Below are 8,216 nucleotides of genomic sequence, written 5' to 3' on the forward strand. Positions count from 1 at the left end.
AATAAAAACCAAATCCTGTTTTGTTAGTGTCAGGGAGATCCATTAGAATACCCTTTACTACTCCAATTTTTCTAACCACTGTAGATCTAGTGTTAATCCTTATTTAAAAGTTTGCACACTAACCTTTCCTTTTTATTTATCCCTAGTTAGAAAACTAATTGAATTCCTATTCTTAAGTATTATGGTTGACTTCAGTTTCAGTTCAGAGCAGAATGTCTACCAATTCAAATTCAAAATATATATACAGTATATACAACATAACTCCTTTCACTATAAATCTCCAACATCATAACTTTGAAACAAATGAAATCTCATTCAGTAATTTATCAATGTCTTTGCAAAAATAACCAGTTTTTGCAGAACATCAAATTCAGATCCTTTGGATGGAAATAAACATACATTCAGCAGTATTAATTCCTCTACATCATTAAAATTTCATTCCCACACTGGTTCTTCAATCTTGGGTGGCTCGCCATCTTGTTTCTTGGTTCATTGGATGAAATAGTTGATCATCCATGGAAAATTGATTCACAAACATATACAAAGAAAAACCTGACCTGTAAACAAGAGGATTACAATCTGTTTTTATACATATTTTATTTTCTAGTTCAAAATAACTCAATATCATATTTTCATTACAAGACATTTCTCAGTTACAACACTACTGAACATAGCCAACACATAAAATATACACTTGAAACAGTAAAAGTTTTAACTCTGATTCTGAGATACACCCTGCAGATGTGCTGGGACGTATCATCAGTGATGTAACCTGGGGTTGTCGAGTATTTCGGGTCTTTCAACATCATACACCCTCGCCCGGGTGACCCAGCCGGGGTTGATCAGCTTGTATCCCACCAGCATTGGCCCACGGATCACCCCTCCTGATCCATAGCTGACTGGAGGCTCTCTCTGCGGCCTCTGTGATGGTCCTGATCGCTCTCCTCTTGCCGGCCCCACTGATGCCAAGTAGGGTGTAGACTCTGCAGAGTGAGCGGCCAGCAAACCCCCTGCACCCTACTTCGATGGGCTCGCAGCCAGCCTTCCAGCCTTGCCCCCAGCACTGCTCCACCAGCTCCCGGTACTCGGCCCGCTTCCGCTCATTTGCCTCCTCGGTGCGGTCCTCCCAGGGGACTGTCAACTCGATGAGGACAACCTGCTTTGAGGACACTGAATAAAGGACCACATCCGGCCTCAGTAAAGTTGCTGCTGTTTGGTCGGGAAACATTAGCTGTCTCCCCAGGTCAACTTGAAGCAGCCAATCTGCTGCGGTGCTCAGCAGGCCCGATGACGATGATGGTCTGGGCTGATGTAGGGGATGTGCTCCGGCTTTGACAAAGGAGATGTTCTTCCTTTGACCACTGTTTGCTGGTGGTCATGGCCATCGTAATGCTCTCCGCCACTGCCTTCAGCCCCTGGTCATGACGCCACCGGTAGCGACCTTCCCCCAGGGCCTTAGGGCAGCTGCTGACGATGTGCCCCAGTGATCCTCTTCCTGGACAGAGAGGACATGCTGGTGTATCACTCTTGCCCCAGACATGGAGGTTTGCAAGGCTTGGCGAGACATCATTGACAGCCTGGATCATAAGTTTATTGCACTGGGGTTCTGCCTGCCAGATGTCAGACCAGGAGATTTTCCGCTACAGCGCACCTTCCCACCTTGTCCATGCTCCCTGCTGCCACATGCCCACCATCCTACTATCCCTCTCCTCTTCAATGCCAGCCCTCACTTCCTCCAGGACTAGCTGGCGTCTGTCCTCACCTTTGGCCTTGTCATAGCGAGGTTGTGATACGGAGCACAGCCCCGCTCACCCAGTTGACACTGTCCCCACCAGAGCCCTGTGTCTCAGCCTGGACTCTGCTACCACCAGCCCTTCCTGTGCCTTCCAGTTCCTGCCCGTCCGTACCCGGATGCCAGCTGCTGCCATTTCAGGGTCCTTGGAATCCCTGTACTGCAGCACTTCTCTTGTGCGGGAAACCCTGAGCTCCTCGCCCAGGCCGCTGAGGGAAAGTCGCAGCTTACTGCACCTTTCATACAGGCTGTGCCGCTCAGACTACGAGGTAGGCCCAGCCACCTTCAAAGGTAGTTACTGACCTTTCTCTCCAGCAACTCCACAGTTGTCACAGGCACCTCGTATACCAGAAGCGGCCATAGGATTCGGGGTAGGAAGCCATGCTGGGAAATCCAGGCTTTGAACCTTCCAGGTAAGCCTGAATCGTCCACCGTGGTGAGCCAGCTCTAAAACTCCTTGGAAGTTGATTGGACGGCAGCTGCATCTCTGAGGCTACAGTCGAAGACCTTCCCCAAGCTCTTGACTGGCTTCTCGGTGATAGATACCATCCAAGGTAAAATGAAACTTGTCCACCGCTTTGCCCTTCTTCAACAGCATGGACATGGATATAGCTGGCTTGAAGCTCATCCTTGCCCATGCGATGGGCTATTCCAGGCCCTGGAGGATCCACCTGCTGCCAGGAACTGACGTTGTTGTGACAATGAGGTCATCCATAAAGGCTCTGATCGGGGACTGCCGAACCCCAGACTTGGTCAGCGGGCCTCTACACTCTGTCCCAGCTGCCTTGGCTATCATATTCCCCATAAGGGCAAAGAGAATAACGGAGATTGTGCACCCAGTTATAATCCCCTTCTCCAGCCTATGCCAGCCTGATGTCAAAGCTCCAGAAGTGACACTCAGTCTGAAGTTCCTGTAGTAGTTCATGATGAGGTCCTTGATTTTTCTGGGAACATGGTGTTGGTCCAATGTAAACTCCACCGGTTTGTGGGGTATTGACCCATACGCATTGGCAAGATCTAGCCAAAGCACGACCGGGTCTCCCTTCCCCAAGTGCACCTCCCTGATCAGCTGGGTGACTACTCCAATGTGTTCCAGGCATCCAGGCACTCCAGGAATTCCACTCTTCTGCACTGAAGTGTCAGTGTAAGCGTTCTTGAGGAGAAAGTCCGTCATCTGGCTGGACAAGACACTAAAGAAGATTTTCCCTTCCACACTAAGCAGCAAGATGGATCTGAACTGCTCCAGGTTCGATGAATTTTTCTCCTCGGGGATGCAGACCCCCTCTGTGTACCTCCACTGGTCTGCCACTGTCTCCCGCGCAGATCACTCGCAGGATCTTCCAAAGAATCTTGAGAAGCTCCAGGCAGTGTTTGTACACCTTGTAGGGTACTCCGCTGGGTTCTGGCACAGAACTGGCTCTGGCTGATGACACAGCCTCCTGGACTTCCTTCCAGGTGGGCTCCCTCACATCGAACTCCACTATGGGTAGTGGTTGGCTTGTAAGGGCTCTGTGGAGGCCCAGCTCTTGCTCCCTTGTAGCGTTACTCAGGATGTTAAGAAGGAAATGGTCTACATCTTATTTAGAGCACACAAGGTGGCCGCTGCGTTTCTGCCTTAGGAGTTGTTTTGTAAAACCAGACTGAATGGCTATGAAGGCAGTTCACTTCCTGGCTCTTTCTCTCCCTCGCCTCCTGTGCCATTCTGCTCTGCGCAGGGTCATTAGCTTCTTCCTGCAGATATTCCAGAGCTCAGACAGTGGAGATTGCTCCTCCTCCGTTGCTACCCTGAACTGCCATGCCAGGGACTGGAGCTCTTGGCACAGTTGGTGGATCTGGGCTGCCCTGTGGTTCATAGTGTATTGGGATCTGGTGGTCTTTCCCTCCTCTATTCCAAAAATATCAGTGGCAAAGCTGACAATGATTTAACAGAACTAATTGCCGTTTACATGGTAGAGATCTTGGACACTTGTCTCTGCTGATATTGTCTCGTTATAGCTGCTGCTTGTTATAGCCGTAGCTTTAATAGATCTTTTATCACTATCGCCTCTCCTCCAGGGGTTTCATCCCGAGGGTTTTCAGGTAAGTACCGTAGAGAAACTCACTACTAATTCCACTTTTAACAGTTTATGTCCTTAGTTTCTAATAGTTTGCGGCATTTCTCTTACTTCCCATGCTTAAATCAGCCACGCCTCATCCTTGCATAGTTTTATTTTCCCAAATTCTCTTTCTTTTTAAAAAAAAATCAGTGAACCTTGTCTTCACTCCTCCACAGGTGGAGCTTTCTAACATTACATCTTTTCGTTTAACTAACCTGTGTTACACCCTCCCTCTTTGAATTTATGCATACGGCTGCAGGTTACAGTGTAATGGGCTTGGGGTGTGCAACATATATGAAATCTGGAAGAGACTACAATTGTTGAATGCAGAGCTTGGAGAAGGGACTGAACTACTGTCATTATTGGATTTCCTTGCTCAGGATATGTTAGAGCTCTAAGTTCGTCTCTGTGTCTAGAAGACCTTTTGAGTTGAGCTCTTCTTTGTGAAAATTCTCATTTGTCATGTACTTTCTGGTCAACACTTCATCACGTGTCTCTTTTTCTTGTCGAATCTCAGACTCATGTGGGATTAATGAATTTTCCAGGCTACTGCCTTAGTTAGTTAGTTAGGATACTCATTTCCTCATTTGTTGTTTCTTCCACAGGGTTTTCTTCTGGACTGACAGCTAAGTTACTTTCTACAGGTGATTCCTCTACATCAGGTAAGTAACTTGCATTTCTTTGGGATTCCAGCACTGGGTCAGCAACCGGAGTGGGTGTAAATGGTTGATTTGAGCTTGGGTTGGAACCCATAATTCTTCCGTGTAACTGTTTGCAAGTTTCTCGACTCTTAGAAGATTCATCTACAATGTAAAGTCTTGTTCTGAGGTAGTAAACCTCATCCTCACCCCCTTCAGAGTCAATTGGATTTTCTTCCTCTTCAACCAAATGTTCATTCTTAGTACTCCTGCAAGTTGTATACTTGTGAACAGGGACAGGATAAAGTTGTTCGTTGTCTTCAGAAGGAAGAAATCTACAAGGGAGTAATAGATCCTTATGTAATGTTCACATGGGCCCAGACTGGTTCTCAGGACGTACCTTGTAGACAGGCAGATCACCAGTTTGGCTCACCACTACATAGACTATTTCTTCCCATTTATCGGCAAGTTTGTTTTTACCTTGTAGGCGCTTACTAGCAGTCAGCTCCTTCTTTCACCTCTGAAGCTGTCACAGGTTTGTCATATCTGGTCTTGTTTTGGTCTTCCATTTTCTGTGAATTCCCCATAGCTATCTTGAAGCTTTTTATTTCAAATTTTGCACATACTGAGAATGTGATGTACCACGTTTGTCTTTCAAGGGTAGTCCGAAAACTACATCAAGTGGGAGTCTGGGTAGTTGTCCGAACATCAGTTCGTATGGACTAAAGTCAGTCATCTTGTTCCTAGTACAATTATAAGCATGGACCAGGAGTTTCACAAAATCCCACCTGCAACTTTTACCTCTCATCCCCAGGGTTTCCAATAAATGTAAGAGGGTCCTGTTAAACTTCTTGACAGGGTTTCCTCTGTGATGATATACTGTAGTTCTGACTTTGTGAATTCTTACACAATTCTTTAATCAAGTGGGATTCAAAGAATCTATTGCAGTGTAGACGCTCAGATTAACCATAATGCGAGATGAAATGAAATGAAATGAAATGCTCCCAAAGGCACTTTGCAACCACCTTAGCTATTTTGTTAGGTGTAGGAATAGCCAAAGCACATTTAATGAAATGATCAGTTATTATGAACACATTTTTTGTGTTACTTTGATCTGCTTCTAATGTAAGAAAGTCTATGGAGACCAGCTGCAAGGGTCGAGTAGTCACAATATTCACTCACAGAGCAGCTTTCTCAGGCAAGGTCTTTCTTCTTACGCATCGCCGCATGTTTTAATCTTGTGTTCCACGTCAGCAGCCATCTTCGGCCAATAGAATTGATTTCTGACAAAATCCAGAGTATGGTCAATACCCGTATGACCAAAGTCATCATGAAGACTCAGACTGAAACTTTTTAGATAAAACAAGCTGGTATGTTGTATTTATCTCTGATTAATCTTTTCCTGTTGAGAATTCTTTCTTTTAGCTCTAGACGATCCCTTTCTCTGAGAAGGTAGGGTAGTCTGAGGATTGCATTTCTCAATGAAGGAGATGATTTTTCTCCAGTTTCCATCTGCTTGATGACTTCCCTAATACAAGGATCTGCGAATTGTGAGTCTGTTATCTCAGCATTAGAGAAATGAGAAATGACTGGTAATTCCCCACACTGACCTTCTTGTGTGTAACTGTCAGGTATAGCACTTGAATGCATCATTAAAGATCGAACATATGCAATGACAACATCTGCGGCAGGCTCTGTTTGTTGGGAAAGACAACTCTCATGTACAACTTGCACAATGTCGGCACTAACTTCAACCGCATCACCCGAGATCGGCAAACTTCAAGATGCATTCCCACGCTTTATGGGACTTTGTTTCAATTAGCAAGATCTTGGGACATGCTTTGCTAACATCAGTCCCCATCTGTTCTGCAACAGGAACCACTTCTACTTTAAAATGATGCTTAGGATTACCATGACGTGACTCTCTCTCACTCTCTCTTTTCAAGTCTTCTTTCTTCTTCTACTAACGCTGGATTGCGTTCATGGCAGCAAAAGTTGGCTAAGTGCCAATCTTCACACATAAAATGCTGGTGGAAAACAGCAGGCCAGGCAGCATCTATAAGGAGAAGCAATGTTGACGTTTCGCTTCAAGACCCTTCGTCAGGACTAACTGAAAGGAGAGATACCAAGAGATTTGAAAGTAGTGGGGGAAGGGGGAAATGTGAAATGATAGGAGAAGACCAGAGGGGGTGGGATAAAGCTAAGAGCTGGAAAGGTGATTGTCGAAAGTGATACAGAGCTGGAGAAGGAAAAGGATCATGGGATGGGAGGCCGGGAGAAAGAAAGGGGGAGGGGAGAGCACCAGAGGGAGATGGAGAACAGGCAGGGTGATGGGCAGAGAGAGAGAAAAAAAAACAACTAAATATATCAGGGATGGGGTAAGAAGGGGAAGAGGGGCATTAACGGAAGTTAGAGAAGTCAATGTTCATGCCATCAGGTTGGAGGCTACCCAGCCGGTATATAAGGTGTTGTTCCTCCAACCTGAGTGTGGATTCATCTTAACAGTAGACACCTTCTCCTATCATTTCGCATTTCCCCCTTCCCCCTTCAAATCTCTTAGTATCTCTCCTTTCAGTTAGTTCTGACAAAGGGTCTCGGCCCAAAACGTTGACAGTGCTTCTCCCTATAAATGCTGGCTGGCCTGCTGTGTTCCACCAGCATTTTGTGTGTGTTGTTTGAATTTCCAGCATCTGCAGATTCCCTCGTAAGTGCCAATCTTCACCACATTTAATACAGTACCAAGGTTTTGGTTTTACACTTGGCTGTTTGTTAGTGGTTGTGGACCCTTGTTTATCTTCTGTGTTAGCCTTTCTTTTTGGTGGCGTATCACTTGCTGTCTTAGAGCTCGGTTTTACCTTCAGCTGTTTTATATCTTGTAGAGTAGCTAGTTGACTCTGAAGCTCAGCGATTTGTTTAGTCAGGTGAGAATAACTGACGTTAGCTGTGCTACATCATCATCTTTACAGGTCTGAGACTGTATTAAGAAACTGCTTTAAGAGATGCTTGTAAATCTCACTTTCGGCAACTCCGCCTCACTTTACAGTCAGCGTCAATGCTACCTGTAGCCATTGTAGGTAGGCAGTTCTTTTCACCCATGTTCTGTACCATTTTCATAAATTTGGTGAGTAGTTCATCATTGTCTTCCATTGTGGCATAAGCAGTGAATCTAGGAGTTGTATGTAAATAGCAGGTGAAGCTCCAGGACTTATTGACTTGATGATGTCAGAAGCCGGTGAAAGAATACTTTCACGTATTTTCCGTGTTCTATGAAGATCAGACACACTTGACTCTTGTAAGAACAGTTCAACACTAGCACGCCAAGTCTCATAATCCACTTCATTAGGTGGACAAGGGATTCTACCAGAAAAGGTTTGGAGCCTTACAAGTGGCTTGCCATGAGTGATCAAGTCATAACTGTTCACAATGTGCTCTACCACGATTCTTTCAATATCTGGAAAGTTTAGATCACTGGGAGAGAGGGATGGGTTCACTGCAATTCCATTAGTTTGTATTACAGGTACAGTTGGCCCCCCTTATCCGCGAGGGATTGGTTCCCAGACCCCTCGCGGATACCAAAAATCATGGATGCTCAAGTCCCTTATTTAACCAGTCTCAGTGCAGGTGGACTTTAAGACCCAGCAGAACCACGGGCCTTATTTAACCTGTCTCAGTGCCATGGACTTTAAGACC

At 45.6% G+C, this 8,216-nt stretch overlaps 1 pseudogene; it reads right to left on the reverse strand.

Moving 5' to 3' along the window:
* Positions 1–805: 805 nt before the first annotated feature.
* LOC140742154 (uncharacterized) lies at positions 806–5,787 on the reverse strand (annotated as a pseudogene).
* Positions 5,788–8,216: the final 2,429 nt, after the last annotated feature.

Source organism: Hemitrygon akajei, chromosome 19 (assembly GCF_048418815.1).
Source record: "Hemitrygon akajei chromosome 19, sHemAka1.3, whole genome shotgun sequence".
Taxonomy (NCBI): domain Eukaryota; kingdom Metazoa; phylum Chordata; class Chondrichthyes; order Myliobatiformes; family Dasyatidae; genus Hemitrygon; species Hemitrygon akajei.